Below are 20,365 nucleotides of genomic sequence, written 5' to 3' on the forward strand. Positions count from 1 at the left end.
GTTCTCCCTTCGAGTGTCCTACTTGCTTCCTGATCCAGCAGATCCTTAAGTTCCTCCCTTTTATTGATCAATAGGTGAAGGTGTTCCAGATGTTGGTCCTTTTGCTTTTTATGCTCTTGCTCTAGTCTGTGGACTTCTTTAATCAGGTTCTCCATTCTCTGAATTTTAGCTTTCTTTTTATTTGTGCCAATGGAAATGAGGATACCCCTTATATATGCTTTATGACCTTCCCATAGGGAGGCGCCCGAGATATCTCCTGTATCATTTGTCGAGAAGTAGAATTCTAATTCTTTCCGGATTATCTCAATGTTGTCGTTATCCTGGACCAATTTTTCATTTAGTCGCCAAGTGAAAGGTTGTCTGTATAACCCTGGTATCCTCAGCTTCATTGTCACAGGAGAGTGATCAGAGAGGGAGGCTATTCCTATCCCTGTCTCTACGACGTCCTCTAGCAGCCTGTGATCCACCAATATGAAATCCAATCTAGAATACGTCCCGTGCACTGGGGAGTAGAAAGAGAAGTCCTTCGTTTTCTCATGTTGTATCCGCCAGACGTCCACCATTTGATGTCGTTTAAGGCGTTGTTTCAGTATTTTCAAGGACCTCTCATTCGTCCCCCTTGCCCGGGACGTGCTGTCCAAGGCGTTATCCATGCAAAAATTAAAATCCCCTGCTAAGATTACATCGCCAAATTTGAATTCTGCTAGTCTTCGTAGGATCCGTTTCATATATCCCAAGGGGTTATTATTAGGACAGTATATGTTAGCGAGCGTAAACGCCCTATTTCCTAGCTCTCCCTTAAGAAACAAATAGCGGCCCTCAGGATCCGTCAATCTGTCAATCAAAGTGAATCGTGTGTGTTTCTCGAATCCAATTGCCACCCCCTTAGCCCTCCTGATGGGGGAATCCCCGTAGAACCATGTCGGGAATCTATCTGAGTTAAGCTTAACATTCGAATCCAGGGAGAGATGGGTCTCCTGCAAGAATACTACTTCAGCTCTACATTGATGTAATTCTGATTGGAGTTTGTACCTTTTATTTAGGGCGTTTAATCCTCTTACGTTGTAGGATATAAAATTCACCTCAGTCATCCTGTGTTGACTACTGGGGTACTTAGTCTATATTTATTTATCCTTCCCGTTCTTTTCCTGTCCCTTTTGGTCCCCCGCTCTACAAGGCAATTCACCTCCCCTTCCACCCCCCGCCCCCCCGATCCCTTCACCCCCCCCCCTCTCCCTCCCCTGTCCCCCCCTGGCCCCGTCCTGGCCTATACTTGATTATGGGAGGCCCAGCCCCCCTCTACAAGTAATACCTTCTAGGGTGTGGCTCCAACTGCGGGCTTCCACTTCAACTCCCCCCGTCCCCCCGCCCCTAGGGGTGGAGATTCTCCATCTCCTGACGGGGAGTGGTGGAGGTCGGGTCCGCCCCACCTATCCATCTTCCCCTCCAACCCCACCCCCCGCCCCCCCCCCCCAAGTCCCCCCCCCCCCCCCACCCCCACTCCAATAAAAAAAAAAAAAAACAATATAGAGAAAGAAAGAGACAAAAGCAAAAATCGGTCAAAAACAGACTAAGAAACCAAGGGGCCCACTCGTAAGGCGCTGGGGACCCCCACTTCCTCATTAATTTTCACATGAATCTCAGGGGAGCTTAAGGGGTGGGATTCCCAAATTTTTGCAAAAAACCTCGAGATCCTCTAGGAACTTTAACTTATGAGTCCTGCCCTCTCTCTGAACAATCAGAGCTGTCGGGAAACCCCAGCTGTATCTTATATTGACATTTCTCAGATGTTCCAATAAGGGTTTGAGTTGTCTTCTCCGTGCCAAGGTCCCTGCGGTGAGATCGGCAAAAATTTGTAGAGTTGTCCCTTCGTATTGTAATGCGGGTAGACCTCTTAGTTTACTCCAGATCATGGCTTTGTCCTCGTAGAGATGAAATTTTACAATCACATCACGGGATATCTCTCCCCCCAGTCCTGGTGGTTTCCTTACTCTGTGGACACGATCTATCTTTAGATCTTCATCTTCCATTCTACCTAATAGAGGATTAAATAGCTGCCTCATCTTTGCACCAAGGTCTTCTCCTTGTTGTTCAGGTAAGGCTCTAATCCTAAGGTTCTGTCGTCTGCTCTGGTTTTCCTGTTCCTCCAGTCTATATAAAATGTCCCTGTGAGCCTCTTGCATTTTTCTGGACTGCGCTTTTAAGTCTAGTAGTTCCTGAGCCTGTTTGCCCAATAGTTCCTCCGTCTCTTCTATTCTCCTTAACAGGTGACCCATATCTGCCCTGACAGTTAAGATCTCTGACTTAATTAAATTCTCCATTTTCAAAAACATTTCTTGTATTTCGCCTTTAGTCGGCATTTGGGAGATATCTGTCTGTTCTCTATTTTTACCAACCATGTCTGACTCTGATTCTTCACCTGAGGAGTCGCCTTGGATCCCGGTTGATTTTCCAGCCTCCTTCCTCCTCTCACGCTTGCTCACTTGTTTTTTGTCCAGGCCTGGACTTTTTTGGCTTGTCTCTTTGAGATATTTCTGGATAGAGCTTGTGTTTAAGCTCTCTTTAGGGGCTTTAGAGTCATTGACTTTTGGGTTTCTACCCTTCATGTTGCCCCTCTTATGCTTCCTCTTCCCCAGAGTTCCTTTTCTTTTGAAGGCACCTTAGAGAAATGCTATGGGAATACAAGTAGGAAACAAAGAAAAGGGGTGCAAGCGATGGAAAAAATAATAGAGTCAGGTCTTTTCCTCTGAGCTAGCCAATGGCCTGTCTATGGGACAGCAAGCACTCCCCAGGAAATCGTTAAATATAGATCCCAGACCACAGTGGGAGACGGGGAGAACTACTGCACCTCTACTTAAGGAAGAAAAAAAGGCCGGGGCGCCTCCCTTAACTGTTCGTAGCTATAAGCAGTAGAGATCAAGAGGAAAACAAGATAGCAAAATACTGCCACAGCAGGCCACCAGAGGGCCCCTTTTCTCCCTCTCCACCCCGGTTTACACTCCCCCCGAAGCAAAATGAGAATGAAAGAGTGGTTTACTGGTTCTGGGGAGTCAAACCTTAATTCCTATGTAAAGTAAAAAGCTATATATCGACAGCTGTCTTCAGATTCCTGGACAGAACTTTTCAGGGCATAGAAAAACATATGAGTCTTGCTGCATACATTCAGAGTGCTGCTATTGCATAAATCATTTACATTTACTACCAACAGCTTGCTTGCTCCTTAGATGCACCTTCTCAGAACTTTAACTGGAGGATATATAATAGTCCAGGAGAGAAAAAACATAGCAGTTTGGAAGGGTCTGACCTGTTAGTAGTCTTCTGCGTAGAACTTTTCAAAACGTAATTAACATGTAAAAGAGTCTATTAGTCACCAGCCATCGTCAGAGTCCTGGGTGGATCTTTTCAGAGCATGAAAATGTATATGTATCTCCATATAAACATTCAGGATACTACTATTGAGCAATCAAGTTACTTTACAATCCAGCAGCTTACTTGCACCTTAGATGCCCCTTTAACTGGAGGATTTATAGCAGTCCAGGGTAAAACAAAAAGAAAACCATAGCAGTTAGCGAGGGTCTGAGACCTATGAGTCCTACTGCATACATTCAGAGTGCTGCTATTGCCTAGATCATTTATATTTACTTCCGACACCTTACTTGCTCCTCAGATGCACCTTCTCAGAGCTTTGACTGGAGGATATATAATAGTCCAGGCGAAAAAAAACATAACAGTTTGGAAGGGTCTGACCTGTTAGTAGTCTTCTGCTTTCACAGGCTCTTCAGCCCGCAGGGACAGCGCACACTCAGCGGCGTCTACCAGACAGATAGAGGAGTGGAGAGGTATGGGGGGAGGGGTAGAACCGAGGGTTCCGCTCGCTCCAGCGAGGCCCTCCGTACCGTCTACCGGAGTCCCTCCGGTTCGCGCTGGGAGTGCGCTCTAGTCTTGGGCAAGCGGACAATCAAGAGCAGGAGCTGGTGCCGGAGCGGGAGTCATTGAGGAGCGCCACGCTTTCTCCCTGCGCATGGCTCCGGGTGGAACGGCGAACCCTCCTCCATCCCTGTCACGTGGAAGCCGCCGCTAGGCTCCTCCCCTCTCACGTACGCCGCATGACGTCTACCGCGGGGGCAAATGGTGACTGGGCCATTCTAAGCCCTTGTACACACGGTCAGACATTCCGACAACAAAATCCGTCAGATTTTTTCCGACGGGTTTTTGTCCGAAACTGGCGTTGCATACACACGGTCTGACAAAGTTGTTGGAAAATCCGATCGTTCGGAAAGCGTGATGACGTTCGTTCGTTACGACAGGACTACGTTCAGGCTAGTAGCCAATAGCTTTGGTCTTATAATTTGATCTGAGCATGCGCGGCACTTTGTCCGATCGGAATCCTCTACAAACGATTGGACAAAGTCCGATCGGATCATGTTGTCGGAAATATATATATATCCAGCTTTCAAACTTTGTCGGTCGGACATTCCGACGGAAAAAGTCAGATGGAGCCCCGCACGCGGTCGGATTATCTGACAACACGGTCCGATCGGACATTTTCCGTCGGAAATTTCTGACTGTGTGTACAATGGCTAACATATGGATATGCTTTGATCTAATCAATTCCATTGTAGCTCTGGCTGTATGTTTCGGGTCGTTGTCCTGCTGGGAGGTGAACCTTAAACAAAATGTGGAACATTTTCAAGGGGTATGAATACTTTTTTTTCAAAGCACTGTACTTACATTGTGCCAAGCTGGACCAATATAACTATATAATACACATGATACCCGGGAGGTCAGATTAGGTTTTATAGATGGTGATGACATAACAATATGCAGCCAGTAGTACAGGTTGGGCAATGTCAGGGTTAAAGTGTATCTTTCTCTATCAGGATTCTATCTGGTCTTCTTACACTGGGGAAGGGCTGGTTACAATGTAACCAGAAGTTTGAGGTCAAAGACACTGAGGATTCAAAAAATATACTGCGCCGATAGATAAGCGGGGTTGCATGCCAAGGGCACAGGGCATTCCGGCTTCGAAATATAAAACAAAGAATCCTCGCTGCCTGTGTGTCAGTGTCTGCTCACCCGCCGGGACCCTCCATCCATCCCTTAAGGTACATTCCATTCATCTGCCATTCATTATTAGTCTGCTTAGATCTTCTGCTTACTATTAGTTGATGCTGCTTGTGTGTGATTTTAGCCCTTGTACACGCGGGTCAGACATTCCGACAACAAAATCCGTCAGACAAAGTGCCACGCATGCTCAGATCAAATTATAAGACCAAAGCTATTGGCTACTAGCCTGAACGTAGTCCTGTCGTAACCACTGAACGTCATCACGCGTTCCGAACGATGGGATTTTCCGACAACTTTGTCCGACCGTGTGTATGCAACACCAGTTTCGGACAAAAACCCGTCGGAAAAAATCTGACGGATTTTGTTGTCGGAATGTCCGACCGTGTGTACAAGGGCTTAGAATGGCCCAGACAAAGTTGTCGGAAAATCCGATCGTTCAGAACGTGATGAACGTGATTTCGTTACGACGGGGCTACGTTCAGGCTAGTAGCCAATAGCTTTGGTCTAGGAATTTGATCTGAGCATGCGTGGCACTTTGTCCGATCGGAATTCTCTACAAGCGATCGGACAAAGTCCGATCGGATCATGTTGTCGGAAAATTTTATAGCCCGGCTCTAAAACGTTGTCGGTCGGATATTCCGACGGAAAAAGTCCACACACGGTCGGATTATCCGACAACACGGTCCGATCGGCCTTTATCCATCGGAATGTCCGACCGTGTGTACAAGGGCTTAGACATTAAGAGAAGATAAAGCTGAATTTCAGGTATGGATACTTTTTACATTTGTTACATTGATTCAGCTTGGACTAAGGTTACTATGTATATAATATACCTGTGGGATCCCCTGTGCAAGCTGGAGATCTCTGCATAGACACCGCTACTCCAGTGCTCTCCACTAGCTTCCGGGTCCATCTGCCCTGCTGCTTAAAGCGGAGGTCCACCCTAAAGTGGACCTTCCGCTCATCGGAACCCTCCCCCCCTCCGGCGCCACAATTGGCACCTTTCAGGGGGGAGGGGGGTGCAGATACCTTTACAGTACAGGTATTCTGCACCCACTTCCGGGATAGCTCTCTGCGGAAAGGGGCGTAGATTACGCCCCTTTCCGCAAGTGCCCCGCTGCCTGCTGAGAAACACACAGATCCCAGAGGCAGCGGGGACCTTCCTTATTGCGCAGCACAACTCGCGCATGCGCAGTAGGGAATCGGGAAATGAAGCCGAAAGGCTCCACTTCCTGATTCCCATACCCAAGATGGCGGCGGCAGCACCCGAGAAACGATCTACAGATCGGCTTCGGGTGCCGACATCGCGGGCGCGCTGGACAGGTAAGTGTCACCATTTTAAAAGTCAGCAGCTGCAGTATTTGTAGCTGCTGGCTTTAAAAAAAAAAAAAAAAAAACGCGGAGTCCCGGCGGACTCCCGCTTTAAGAGAAGATGAAGCTGAATTCCAGGTATGGATACTTTTTACATTTGTTACATTGATTCAGCTTGGACTAAAGTTACTATGTATATAATATACCTGTGGGATCCCCTGTGCAAGCTGGAGATCTCTGCATAGACACCGCTACTCCAGTGCTCTCCACTAGCTTCCGGGGCCATCTGCCCTGCTGCTTAAAAAAACACAGACCATGTAGTGCAAGGGCCTGCCTGATTGCATACAGATCGAAACTCTTATTCCCTTGTACACACGTTCGGAAATTCCGTCGGAAAAGGTCCGATCGGAAAATATTGTCATAAAATCCGATCGTGTGTGGGCTCTATCAGACTTTTTCCGTCGGAAATTCCGATATTTTACAAAGAAGGGGGGGAGGGGTTATTTGTATCTGTATTTGTAGTTTATATTGATGAGAAGTATATTTTTGATTGGTTGTACATATGGCATAAATTTTTGTATAAGAAACAAAAATTTTTTTATAAAAATATTGAAGAAAAGAAAAAAAGAAGAGCAATAGAAACTGAAAAAAAAAGAATGGCCCAGTTACAGTCCAGACCCAAATCCAGTTGAGAATCTGTGGCAAGAAAATTGCTGGTCACAGACGCTCTCCATCCAATCTGACAGAGCTTGAGATATTTTGCAAAGAAGAGCGGGGGGAGGGGGACGATAAGGGGGGTGGGGATGGGGGGAAAGGGGTTATTTGTATTTGTAATTGGTATTGATGAGAAGTATATTTGTGATTGGTTGTACTTATGGTATCAATTTTTGTATAAGAAACAAAGAAAATGTAATAAAGATATTGAAAAAAAAATGAGCAATAGAAACTGAAAAAAATAAAAATAAATGGCCCAGTCAAAGTCCAGACCTAAATCCAATTGAGAATCTGTGGCAAAACTTGAAAATTGCTGTTCAGACGCTCTCCGTCCAATCTTGAGCTATTTTGCAGAATGAGCATAGCTCCCAACTGTCCTTGATTTGGAGGGACTGTCCCCGATTTGGAGCAATGTCCCTCTGTCCCTCATTCCTCCTCATTTGTCCCTCATTTTGGTCTGAGGGAAAAAAGTGTTTTCCAGCGCTAAACCTGATTTCTAAATTGCTGCATTTGTAAATTCCAAAAGCTAATATAAAGGAATAGTAGTGGTAAAAAAAAAAAAAAATTGCCTGTTTAACCAATTTAGTATTTTTGTACAATTCTCCTTTAAGGGGGTGTGTCCTAGGCCTGCATACTTTTGCTGATAGGTGTCCCTCATTCCCATCTCAAAAAGTTGGGAGGTATACTCGGTCAGCAGAAGCGCAATTCAGGGGACACTATGCATGATTTACTAAAGGTAAATATACTGTGCACTGCAGGAGCAGTTGCTCTAGAACAGTGGCAGCCTGTCTAATAGGGGTCGCAGGGACGCCGTCCCCCTAATCTACATGCAGGGTGCCAGACGCATGGATTATTTTTTTTGAAGCACATGATTAGAGCCTGAGGCTCTAATTGGCTTCAAAAAAGGGTGGGCTCGGGGGGCGCAGAGCAATGCACCCACCAGCCCACCCAGTTGTGTGTCAATAGCAAATGAATATTCGCTTTTGTCTTCCTGATTCTCCTCCCGACCAATCAGGAAGCGGGTCCTGAGACCCGTCACCCGATTGCCTGATAGTAGGAGTGATCCTATTGGCCGTCAGAGGGGGAGGAGGGAGGAGACACAGGGGAAGCTGCCGTAGCGGAGGAGGAGACGCAGGGTGAAGCCGCCAAGACCTGAAGGACCTGGTATGGATTTTGGGGTGGAACCCCCGTGTCATTTTTTGTTTTAATTTTGGAGCGGAGTTCCCCTTAACCACTTCAATACACTGTGTTATATATATATATACTACACTGCCTGCACTACACTGACTATCTAGCCTACACTAAATGCAGAGTAATATATATATATATATATATATCAAATACACTGCCACTAACTAACCTACCTGCCTAATCTAGCTCAATCTCTCTATGTCCTCGCCAACACACTGTATACGGCTGCATATACCCATGAGCCATGATTGAAGGCACCCTGCCTTTGGCCAGTCATGGCCATCGTAGCAGAGCGCACTGTGATTGGCCAAAGCAAGCATGTCAGGTGCATGCTTTGACCAATCATCAGACATCAACGCACTGCGATCTTGCAGTGTATTATGGGGCGTTCCGCAGAGCTCGAATTTGCCAGGAACGCCCCATATGTTCGGCTAGTTTGTGAGCAAACACCTGATGTTCTCGAACCGCGGGCTCATCCCTAATCATTGGTATCAGAGGAAGGAATAGTGTCCCATCATTGGTGTCAATGGGGGGAATAGTGCTCCATCATTGGTGTCAGTGGGAGGAATAGTGCCCCGTCATTGGTATCAGAGGAAGGAATAGTGCCCCATCATTGGTGTCAGTGGGAGAAATAGTGCCCCATCATTGGTATCAGAGGAAGGAATAGTGTCTCATCATTGGTGTCAGTGGGAGGAATAGTGCCCCATCATTGGCGTCAGTGGGAGGAATAGTGCCCCATTATTGGCGTCAGTGGAAGGAATAGTGCCCCATCATTGGTGTCAGTGGGAGGAATAGTGCCCCGTCATTGGTGTCAGTAGGAGGAATAGTGTCCCATCATTGGTGTCAGTGGAAGGAATAGTGCCCCATCATTGGTGTCAGTGGGAGGAATAGTGCCCCATCATTGGTATCAGAGGAAGGAATAGTGTCCCATCATTGGTGTCAGTGGGAGGAATAGTGCCCCATCATTGGCGTCAGTGGAAGGAATAATGCCCCATCATTGGTGTCAGTGGGAGGAATAGTGCCCCGTCATTGGTGTCAGTAGGAGGAATAGTGTCCCATCATTGGTGTCAGTGGGAGGAATAGTGCCCCGTCATTGGTGTCAGTAGGAGGAATAGTGTCCCATCATTGGTGTCAGTGGGAGGAATAGTGCCCCATCATTGGTGTCAGTGGGAGGAATAGTGCCCCATCATTGGTGTCAGTGGGAGGAATAGTGCCCCATCATTGGTATCAGTGGGAGGAATAGTGTCCCATCATTGGTGTCAGTGGGAGGAATAGTGTCCCATCATTGGTGTCAGTGGGAGGAATAGTGCCCCATCATTGGTATCAGTGGGAGGAATAGTGCCCCATCATTGGTATCAGTGGGAGGAATAGTGCCCCATCATTGGTATCAGTGGGAGGAATAGTGCCCCATCATTGGTATGAGTGGGAGGAATAGTGCCCCATCATTGATGATAGTGGGAGGAAGAATGCCCCATCATTCGTGTCGAAAGGAGGAATAGCGCCCCAAGGACTGGATAAAGGTGAGCAAAGGGTCACATCTGGCCTGCAGGCCACAGTTTAGAGACCACAGATTTAGAAACTGGAGGAGGAGCCGTTGAATGACAAGAACTCCCCTTCCCAATATTTTTAGAGGTTGCAGAAGGAGGCGGGGCGAGTAGCACAACTTTTCTCAGTAGAAGCGGCTGCTGGTAACTTTGATGCCGCGTACACACGATCGGAATTCTCGTCAGAAAAAGCTCTGATGGTTTTCCCGATGGAATTCCGCTCAAGCTGTCTTACACACGGTCACACCAAATTCCGATCGTTTAGAATGTGGTGACGTACAACATGTAGGACGGGTCTAGAAAAAGGAAGTGCAATACCCTGTAGCCAATAGCTTCCGTCTCGTAGTTGAATCTGAGCATGCGTGATTTTTGGCGTGTTGGAATTGCGTCCGTCGGGAAAATTGAGAACATGCTATCAATTTTTGGCTGGCGGGAATTCGGCCAGCTAAATTCCAATGGAGCGTACACACGGTCGCATTTTCCGATGAAAAGCTCTCATCTGTCTTTTTCTGGCCAGAATTCCGATCGTGTGTACGCGACATTGAGGGCCGGTTCACACAGGGGGCGACACGAGGCGACACGACTTGCCGTGCCGCGACCTGACAAGTCGCCCCCGTTCTGTACAATGGAACCGTTCTAAGAGGAGCGACTCGAGTCGCTCCGACTCAGAAAAAAGGTTCCTGTACTACTTTTGGGCGACCTCGGGGCGACTTGCATTGACTTCTATACAGAAGTCATTTGCAAGTCGCCGCCGAGGTCGCGGCGAGGCAAGTCGTGTCGCCTCGCATCACCCCCTGTGTGAACCGAGCCTAAAGGACGTTGAAAATAACAGACTTACTGGCCCAGTTATCACCAAGTGAAAATAAAGGAAAATAACCTTATAAAAGAAAACGAATGCAGGCGATACATCTAATGCCGCGTACACACGATCGGAATTCTCATCGGAAAAAGCTCTGATGGTTTTCCTGACGGAATTCCAATGGAATTCGGCTCAAGCTGTCTTGCCTACACACAGTCACACCAAATTCCGATCGTTTATAACGCGGTGATGTACAACACGTACGACGGGACTAGAAAAATGAAGTTCAATAGCCAGTAGCCAATAGCTTCCGTCTCGCAGTTGAATCTGAGCATGCGTGATTTTTGGCGTGTCGGAATTGCATACACACGATCGGAATTACAGATAGAACGTTTTTCCGTCAGGAAAATGGAGAATATGCTATCAAAGTTTTGGCTGGCGGGAATTCGGACAGCTAAATTCCGATGGAGCGTACACATGGTCGCATTTTCCGATGAAAAGCTCTCATCGGTCTTTTTCTGGCTGGAATTCCGATCGTGTGTACGCAGCATAAGACTTGGTAAGCTGCAAAATCTTGTTTTTTTTTATGGGTTTAATATTGCTTTAACCTTTACAGCATTGGAAGATAGACATTTAGGACAATATCTGGCCATTCTGAGGAGGCAGAGCAGAGAAGATTTGTATCGGAAGCAGCCACCTGCAGGTAATATGATGCACACCATTATACATAATTCATTTTTTTGGCACTTGTATCCCCCGACCCAAAAAATTGACATCATCTTTAAAGCAATATTAAACCCAAAAGCAAGCATTTCTTATATTGCCGCTTACCAATTCTTAGATGTGATGGCTGCATTTGTTTTCTTTCTTAGGCTTTCTTTCCTTTATTTTCATCTGGTGACCCTGCCAGGCTCTTGGTTTTCAAAAGAAAGAACTGCAGTATTCAGACAAACCATTTACAACTGGCAGGGGTGCTCACAATAAGCTTTTATTTATTTATATGAAATCTTTATCTGAAAAGGAACGCATTTTTTTTGTTTTGTTTTTTGCATTTTTTCCGTGGCCAGCAGTCAAAATGTTCCTATTCTGAAGGCGATTCTACCACGTTTAGGAGAGGGAGGTTGAAGCTCACGTAACCGTGGCAGCTCATAAACTCTGATAAAAGCCTATGGGGTTGGTTTACTAGACAACTGTAAGCCCTTGTACACACGGGCGGAAATTCCGACGGAAAATGTCCGATCGGACCGTGTTGTCGGATAATCCAACCGTGTGTGGGCTCCATTGGACTTCTTCAGTCGGAATGACCGACCGACAATGTTTGAGAGCTGGATATAAAATTTTCTGACAGCATGATCCGATCGGACTTTGTCCGATCGTTTGTAGAGAATTCCGATTGGACAAAGTGCCACGCATGCTCAGATCAAATTACGAGACCAAAGCTATTGGCTACTAGCCTGAACGTAGTCCCGTCGTAACGACCAAACGTCATCACGTTCCAAACGATCGGATTTTCCGACAACTTTGTCCGACCGTGTGTATGCAACACCAGTTGCGGACAAAATCCAACGGAAAAAAATCAGACGGATTTTGTTGTCGGAATGTCCGACCCGTGTGTACAAGGGCTGAGACTGTGCACTTTGCAAAGTGTAGTTGTTCCAGAGCTTAGTAAATGAGGTAAAGCTTCACTTTGCAAAGAGTACCCAATCACATGCAAGGAAAATAGAAAAACATTATTTTTGCTTACACACGATTGGGTGATGGAAGTCAGCAGAGTTTCTACTCATTTACTAAGCTCTGGAGTAAGCGCTCTCGCAGAGGACAACTGCACCTTGCAAAGTGCACAGTCTATTTGCCTTTAGTAAACCAACCCTATAGGCTTTTATGGGGTTGAGTTTAGGAGCTTTGCCAAAAGCTAAACTCAAATTTAGGAGCAGCTGGTGTACATGAAGCCTTATTCTGCTTTATCTCCTGGGGGTTTTCTGGAGATCAGTGGCGGCCGCTACATACAGGGTGCAGCGGTGCAGCCCCCATAATCCATGTGCCCGGCCCCCTAATCTACATGCAGGGCACCACACGCATGGATTCCAATGGGGTTTTTTTTTTTTTAAGTACATGATTAGAGCCTGAGGCTCTAATTGGCTTAAAAAAGGGTGGGCTAGGGGCGCAGAGCACTGCGCCCTGAGCCCACCCAGTTGTGTGACAATTGCGATTTTAATGTTCGCTATTGTCTTCCTGCTTCTCCTCCCAGCCAATCAGGAAGTGGAAGGAGCTTGAGTGGCCCAGAGGAGAAGCGATCATATTGACCGCTACCGGAGGGGGCAGAAAGGATGTACGGTGAGATGCGCAAAAGATGGCCCCTGTCATCTCTCTGCTCTGCATCACCGCCCAACCGCATAAGTCGCCGCCCGGGGGGGAGGGGGGGTGTCAGGAGGATTGTTTACCAATCCAATGCTGGAGACACTCAGAGAAGATGAGATCCTTGGCTTCTATCCCTCAGCACTTGAGAGATGCCACAGCTGATGAGACAGAGGTAGCAGGGCAGGCTATCTGTAATACACTCCTGCCTTGTGACAACAGGGCCATGAATTCAAATCCCAACCATGATGCTACATGCCTGGAGTTTGCATGTTCTCCCTGTGTCTGCATGGGTTTCCTCCGTGTACTCCAGTTTCCTCCCACTCCCCAATTGGCTCTAGTATGTGTATGTATGAATGGGATTTAGGAACCTTAGATTGTAAGCTCCTTGGCCAGGGACTGAATGTATAATATAGTTAAAGCCATACCTCCCAACTTTTTTTAGACGGGAGCGAGGGACACCTATTAGCAAATGTATGTAGGCATAGGACACACACCCTGCCACGCCTTCTTAAAAGGAGAATTATACATAGAACACACCCCCTGCCACGCCTTCTTAAAAGGAGAATTATACATAGGACACACCCCCTGCCACGCCTTCTTAAAAGGAGAATTATACATAGGACACACCCCCTGCCACGCCTTCTTAAAAGGAGAATTATACATAGAGCACACTCCCTGCCACGCCTTCTTAAAAGGAGAATTATACATAGGACACACCCCCTGCCACGCCTTCTTAAAAGGAGAATTATACATAGGACACACCCCCTGCCATGCCTTCTTAAAAAGGAGAATTATACATAGGACACACCCCCTGCCACGCCTTCTTAAAAGGAGAATTATACATAGGACACACCCCCTGCCATGCCTTCTTAAAAAGGAGAATTATACATAGGACACACCCCCTGCCACGCCTTCTTAGAATGAGAATTATACATAGGACACACCCCCTGCCACGCCTTCTTAAAAGGAGAATTATACATAGGACACACCCCCTGCCACGCCTTCTTAAAAGGAGAATTATACAAAACAATTATTAGTTAAACCCACAAGTGCTTTATTATTTCCACTACTATTCCTCCTTTATATTGGCTTTTGAAGTTCACAAATGCAGCAATTTAATAATTGGATGAAAGGTTTAGCGCTGGGAAACACTTTTTGAAAGATAAAAAGGGCATTTTATATAGAACTATATGGATCAGACCAACATGAGGAAGAAATGAGGCGAAAAGAGGGACATTGCTCCAAATCAGGGACAGTCCCTCGAAATCAGGGACAGTTGGGAGGTATGGGTAAAGCGCTGTATAAATTGATGGCGCTAAATAAATACCAATAATAAATAAATAAATAAATAAAGAGAGCATATAAAGCTGGATACACACTATAAAATTTTCTGTAGATTTTTTTTCCTTTAGGTTTACCAAAACCATATAATATGAGGTCAAACCTTAAAGCCGCGTACACACGATCGGAAATGCCGCCAGCAAAAGACCGATGTGAGCTTCTGGTCAGAAAATGCGACCGTGTGTAGGCTCCATCGGACTTTTGCATGGCGTGCATTTCCGCCAGCAAAAGATTGAGAGCGGGTTCTCAATTTTTTTGCTCGGAAAAAGTTCTGATCGGAAATTCCCATCGCCTGTACCAATTCCGACGCGGCAAAATTCCTACGCATGCTCGGAAGCAACTTTAATTTTCTCAGCTTGCCGTAGTGATGGTCGAAAGTTCAGAGAACTTTTGTGTGACCCGTGTGTATGCAAGCCAAGCTTGAGCGGAATTCCATCGGAAAAACCATCCAAAATTTTTCTGATGGAAATTCCGCTCTTGTGTGTGCGTTGCATCAGAGTTTCAATTTGTATGCAATCAGGCCGGTCCTTGCACTACATGTTTTTGGTAAATCTAAAAGAAATCAGACAACAAAAGTTGTATAGTGTGTATTGCCGCGTACACACAATCGGACATTCCGACAACAAAATCCTGGGATTTATTTCTGACGGATGTCGGCTTAAACTTGTCTTGCATTTACACACAGCTGCACAAATGTTGTTGGAAATTTCCGAACGTCAAGAACGCGGTGACGTTCAATAGCCAGTGCGGCTCTTCTGCTCGATTCCGAGCCTGCGTGGAACTTTGTGCGTCGGAATTGTGTACACGCGATCGGAAATTTCCAAAAACGGATTTTGTTGTCGGAAAAATTTGAGAACCAGATCTCAAATTTTTGTGGTCGGGAAATTCCGACAACAAATGTCCGATGGAGCCTACACGCGGTCGGAAATTTCCAACAACGAGCTCCCATCGAACGTTTGTTGTGTCGGAAATCCCGAGCGCGTGTACGGGGCATTTGGGGGGTCTGACTATACAGGCTGCATAATGAGTTCTTTCTGGCCGGGGGCTTGTAGAGGGTTAAAGGAGCTTCATTGCCATTTGCAGTTATTGTGTGTACATTTCCTGGGTGAAAGTCACCATGTCCATTCACCTCGGGAGTGTTTTCTGGGAATGGCGGCTGAAAGAGAAAAGCGAATGAATTCTGCGGGTCAGGCAGTATGACCTCCCGTGCAAACGCCCTACACCGAGATATGGAGGTGAGCAAAGAAGATCTCACTGATAACATCACAGGGGGGGGTGGGGAGTACACATCGGATTCTTCTCCAATATGCCAGCAATATCTGTTACATTACACAAGGCTCAAAATATGATATGATATATTGCCATGTTCTTATGTTTTAATACCACAAAATTTGCTGCGACATAAACACATTCTATACTAGTATATGTATATAAAGTATGTATGGAAAGGAGCATGGCCTGATCATGGGTTTTCCTGCCAAGTCATATTTTAGTTCATAGTTGCATTCAATGGAGTTGATTTACTAAAGGCAAATAGATGTCACTTTGCAAAGGAAATTTTCCCTCAGCTTAGTGCAGAGGTCTTCAGACTTTGCACATTATACAAATATTCATGGGCAACATTTTTATAATCGAATGTGTAAAATGTAAATTAAAAAATTAAAAAAACGCACTCCCATAAATATCAACACACAGAACACCCCCCGCTTTCACATCAGGGCCCCCTTTTTCATATCAAAGCCCCCCCTTTCACTTCTGAGCCCCCCTTCACATGAAAGTCCTTCTTCACATCTGAGCCTCCTTTTACATCAAAGCCCCCCTTTCACATCAGAACCACACCCCTCCCCCCTTCACATTAGGAGCCTATTTTTACATCAGAGTTCCCCTTTTCACACCAGAGTCCCCCTTTTGCATCAGATTTCCTCTTTCACATCAGAGCCCCTCCTCCCCCTTCACATTAGAGCCCCCTCCTTCATATCAAAGTGTCCATTTCACATAAAAGCCCCCTTTCACTTCAGAGCCCCCCTTTCACATGACATTCCCCCTTTACATCAGAGCCTAACCCATTCACATTAGAGACCCCCCCCCTCCCATCAAAGCCCCCTTTCACATCAAAAGCATCCCGTCACATGAGAAGCCCCTCTTCACATCAGAGCCATCCTCCCTTTGCATCAGAGCCCCCCTTCACATCAGAGACCCCCCTTCACATCAGAGCCTCCCTTCACATCAAAGCCCCCCTTTACATCAGAGCCTCCCTTCACATTAGAGACCCCCCCTTCACATCAGTGCCTCCCTTCACATCAGTGCCTCCCTTCACATCAGTGCCTCCCTTCACATCAGAGCCCTCTTCACATCAGAGCCTCCCTTCACATCAGAGCCCCCCTTCACCTCAGAGCCCCCCTTCACATCAGAGCCTCCCTTCATATTGGAGACCCCCTTTCACATCAGAGCCCCCCTTCACATCAGAGCCCCCTTCACATCAGAGCCTCCCTTCACATCAGAGCCTCCCTTCACATCAGAGCCCCCTTCACATCAGAAGCCTCCCTTCACATCAGAGCCTCCCTTCACATTAGAGCCCCCCTTCATCTCAGAGCCCACCCTCACCTCAGCGCCTCCCTTCACATCAGAGCCCCCCTTCACATCAGAGCCTCCCTTCACATTAGAGAAGCCCTTTCACATCAGAGTCCCCCTTCACATCAGAGCCTCCCTTCACATCAGAGCCTCCCTTCACATCAGAGCCTCCCTTCACATCAGAGCCTCCCTTCACATCAGAGCCTCCCTTCACATCAGAGCCCCCTTCACATCAGAGCCTCCCTTCACATCAGAGCTCCCCTTCACATCAGAAGCCTCCCTTCACATCAGAGCCTCCCTTCACATTAGAGACCCCCTTCACATCAGAGCCCCCTTCACATCAGAGCCCCTTCACATCAGAACCCCCTTCACATCAGAGCCCCCCTTCACATCAGAGCCCCCTTCACATCAGAGCCTCCCTTCACATTAGAGACCCCCTTTCACATCAGAGCCCCCCTTCATATCAGAGCCTCCCTTCACATCAGAGCCCCCTTCACATCAGAGCGTCCCTTCACATCAGAGCCCCCCTTCACATCAGAGCCCCCTTCACATCAGAAGACCCCCTTCACATCAGAGCCCCCCTTCACATTAGAGACCCCCTTTCACATCAGAGCCCCCCTTCACATTAGAGCCCCCCTTCACATTAGAGCCTCCCTTCACATCAGAGCCTCCCTTCACATTAGAGACCCCCTTTCACATCAGAGCCCCCCTTCACCTCAGCGCCTCCCTTCACATCAGAGTCCCCCTTTCACATGAGAGTCCCCTTTCACATGAGAGTCCCCTTTCACATCAGAGTCCCCTTTCACATCAGAGTCCCCTTTCACATCAGAGTCCCCTTTCACATCAGAGTCCCCTTTCACATCAGAGTCCCCTTTCACATCAGAGTCCCCTTTCACATCAGAGTCCCCTTTCACATCAGAGTCCCCTTTCACATCAGAGTCCCCTTTCACATCAGAGTCCCCTTTCACATCAGAGTCCCCTTTCACATCAGAGTCCCCTTTCACATCAGAGTCCCCTTTCACATCAGAGTCCCCTTTCACATCAGAGTCCCCTTTCACATCAGAGCCCCCCTTCACATCAGAGCTCCTCTTCACATCAGAAGCCTCCCTTCACATCAGAGCCTCCCTTCACATTAGAGACCCCCTTCACATCAGAGCCCCCTTCAAATCAGAGCCCCCCTTCACCTCAGAGCATCCCTTCACCTCAGAGCCTCCCTTCACCTCAGAGCCTCCCTTCACATCAGAGCCTCCCTTTCATATCAGAGCCCCCCTTCATATCAGAGCCTCCCTTCACATCAGAGCCCCCTTCACATCAGAGCGTCCCTTCACATCAGAGCCCCCCTTCACATCAGAAGCCTCCCTTCCCATTAGAGACCCCCTTCACATCAGAGACCCCCCTTCACATCAGAGACCCCCCTTCACATCAGAGACCCCCCTTCACATCAGAGACCCCCCTTCACATCAGAGCCCCTTCACATCAGAGCCTCCCTTCACATCAGAGCCTCCCTTCACATCAGAGCCTCCCTTCACATCAGAGCCTCCCTTCACATCAGAGCCTCCCTTCACATCAGAGCCTCCCTTCACATCAGAGTCTCCCTTAACATCAGAGTCTCCCTTAACATCAGAGTCTCCCTTAACATCAGAGTCTCCCTTAACATCAGAGTCTCCCTTAACATCAGAGTCTCCCTTAACATCAGAGCCTCCCTTAACATCAGAGCCTCCCTTAACATCAGAGCCTCCCTTCATATCAGAGGCCCCCCTTCACATCAGAGGCCCCCCTTCACATCAGAGCCTCCCTTCACATCAGAGGACCCCCTTCACATCTGAGCCCCCCTTTACATCTGAGCCCCCCTTCACATCAGAAGCCTCCCTTCGCATCAAAGCCCCCCTTCACATCAGAGGCCCCCCTTCACATCAAAGTCTTCCTTCACATCAGAGACCTCCCACCAGCAATGACACTCCCTCTTTTACATCAGAAGCCCCCCATCTATTCAGAGCCCCCTTTTCATCTCGTTTCACCACTCAAGGCTTAGTGGTAGAGATGGGAGGTTTGGGAATAGAGGCACTTAACCAGCCCCGGAAGTTTTGCCCCCTTAATGACCAGGCTATTTTTTGCGATACGGCACTGCGTCGCTTTAACTGACAATTGCGCAGTCGTGCGACGTGCCCAAACAAAATTGACATTTTTTTTTCCACACAGGAAATAGAGTTTCTTTTCTAATTAGTGTTGTGTTTTTAACCACTTCAATACCGGCCATTTTCACCCCCTTCCCGCCCAGGTCAATTTTTTAGCTTTCAGCGCTGTCACATTTTGAATAACAATTACGCGGTCATGCGACGTTGTACCCAAATTAAATTTTGATCGTTTTTTTCCTTACAAATAGAGATTTCTTTTGGTGGTATTTGATCATCTCTGCGGTTTTTATTTTTTGCACTATAAACAAAAAAAGAGCAATTTCGAAAAAAATAAAAAAACAATACATTTTTTACTTTTTTGCTATAATAAATATCCCCAAAAAAATAAAAAATGTAAAAAAAATGTCTTCATCAGTTTAGGCCAATATGTATTCTACTACATATTTTTGGTAAAAGAAAATCGCAATAAGCGTATATTGATTGGTTTGCACAAACGTTATCGCGTCTACAAAATAGGGGAAAGATTTATGTCATTTTTATTTATTCTTTTTTTTTTTACTAGTAATGACGGCGATCAGCGATTTGACGCTTTTTTGGGACCAGTGACATTTATACTAATTCCCATATAAATGACACTGGCAGGGAAGGGGTTGACACTAGGGGGGCGATCAAGGGGTTATGTGTTCCCTGGGAGGTGTTTCTAACTATAGGGGGAGGGAACTGACTGGGAGTACAAAGAGATCTCTGTTTCTGATCACTAGGAACAGCAGATCTCTCTCTACTCCCCTGTCAGAATGGGGATCTGTCTGTTTACATACACAGATCCCCGTTCTGGCTCTCTGTGGTGCGATCGCAGGTGGCCTGTGGACATCGCGGCCGCTGGCCATGCGCATCAGCTCCCTATAGTTGCCACTTTTTTTTCAAACCAAACCCAAACACTTTAACTGCGCACAGTACATTTTTTTTTTTTTTGTTTCAGTATACACTATAGGATTGTAATAGACCTGGGACACCTTTTGGGCACTCCAAAGAGAATAGTAATAGTACACCCTCACCCTCCTGTCAAGCCCTGTTCCAAGCCATATTCCTGTCTGAACAATGTGTCCAGGTTTCAGGTGGACTAAAACCCGGACACATGATTCAAAACCCAGACTGTCCGGACAGGTGGCAACCCTACAGCTCCCCCCACCGCGCACGGGCGCGCGCCTGCTATAGCTATTACGGGGACCACCGTACAGCTATGGCGATTGGCGGGAACAAGCCTAACCGCCACAGTATAATGACGGTGGCTGGTCGGCAAGCAGTTAACCTCCCTGGCGGTATGATTAGTTCTG

The 20,365-nt window shown here is 47.0% G+C and overlaps 1 protein-coding gene across 4 annotated transcripts in view; it reads left to right on the forward strand.

Moving 5' to 3' along the window:
• Positions 1-4,951: 4,951 nt before the first annotated feature.
• LOC143963322 (organic solute transporter subunit beta-like) overlaps positions 4,952-20,365 on the forward strand; it is a 56,477-nt gene continuing 41,063 nt past the window's right edge. Inside the window, exons 1-2 of one of the 4 annotated variants that reach the window (XM_077472925.1) lie at positions 4,963-5,105; positions 11,243-11,329. The gene's annotated coding sequence lies outside the window, so the exon portion shown is untranslated. Of the gene's footprint in view, positions 5,106-11,242; positions 11,330-20,365 lie in introns of all 4 variants that reach the window. The other 3 variants (XM_077472923.1, XM_077472924.1, XM_077472926.1) reach the window with 3 other exon arrangements.

This window comes from Lithobates pipiens, unplaced genomic scaffold (genome assembly GCF_037356315.1).
Source record: "Lithobates pipiens isolate NorthernLeopardFrog02 unplaced genomic scaffold, aLitPip1_a1.2 Scaffold_8, whole genome shotgun sequence".
Taxonomy (NCBI): Eukaryota; Metazoa; Chordata; class Amphibia; order Anura; family Ranidae; genus Lithobates; species Lithobates pipiens.